Below are 1,284 nucleotides of genomic sequence, written 5' to 3'. Positions count from 1 at the left end.
CGTCTGGAGGTCACTTAGAGGCAACTGAAGGTCTCTCAGACCAGGAGAAACAAGGTTCTCTGGTCTGATGGGACAAAAAAGTTTAAAATTTTTGCCCATTAAATTCAGTAATTTAATGGGCAAAAATTGTAAACTTTTTTCCTCATTGTCAAAATGGGGTTGAGGAGCAAGATGAAATCAATACAGTTTGTAACAGAAAATGTGAAAAGTGAAGCACTAGGAATCCTTTCAAAATTTTATTTAACCTTTATTTTACCAATATTAGAACCTATTGAGATTAAAAACTTCTTTCAAGGGAGTCCTGGCCAAGAGGCAACAACTTATACACTGTATGCAAAAGCAGTGCAGGTTTTTGTACAATAGAGAAGTTGTTCTTCTAAAAAAATTCTTAAAAAGACATATTGGATGTAGTAGATTATAGTTTCCCCAGATTTTATAGCATTGAGCTGTAATGGAAAGCAGGATGAACTAACAGAAGCACATAGTTTACAGTTCAGCAGTCGTAAGACTAGGAACTTTCAAACATTGCACAAGGTTGCAAGAAAGTTTCATCATGTTTCCAGAAAGAATGAATGAACTGAGCTTCAGGAAAATGCATCTGAAGGCATGAATGTTTGTGCTGTCAAGGCAAGATCAACATACACTGAGAAACAAAGGTTTCATGTTTGTTTGGGTTTTTTTTGCACACTTAAATATCTATTAACACGTTGCAAATAGTAGTTTCAAATAGTTCTCTTTATAAGGTTGCCTAAAAGCATGCAAAGAAAATACTGTGTTGTGAGGACAAAGCTGTACATAATTAACAACCAGTTATGCAAATTAGTTTTTATCTTTAATTTTTATTTTATTTGGTGAAACACACACACAAAAAAAACAGTTCCAAAAGAACCATAAGGGTAACGGAAAGGTTTGAATTTTTAAATGGACTTTTGAATAAAACCTTTATTCCTTTATCAAGCTCCAGTATAGAATGCTGTGAAGGACAATAAACAATGAAGTGTTGATCATTTTTCTGTTTCATGCCAGGTGAGCTGCCTTACTGGAGGCCCTAACATGCCCCTAAAGCCCACCGAATATACTAAAATCCATCATAGCGAAAATCTAAACATATAACTGGTTCAAAAAATATTAACAAATAGCACCTGGTATTACTGCCAATCGGGGAACATTTAGAGCCAATGGACAATATGAAGATGGGATAAATAGGCTGAACTTGTCATTAATAATGCAAAGAAAATACTTTTTCTTTCATCATTTTTACTTTACATGATACCCATCTATGTA

The sequence above is a fragment of the Poecilia formosa genome, unplaced genomic scaffold, assembly GCF_000485575.1.
Source record: "Poecilia formosa unplaced genomic scaffold, Poecilia_formosa-5.1.2 Scaffold562, whole genome shotgun sequence".
Classification (NCBI taxonomy): domain Eukaryota; kingdom Metazoa; phylum Chordata; class Actinopteri; order Cyprinodontiformes; family Poeciliidae; genus Poecilia; species Poecilia formosa.
Note: the sequence above shows the minus strand (reverse complement) of the source record.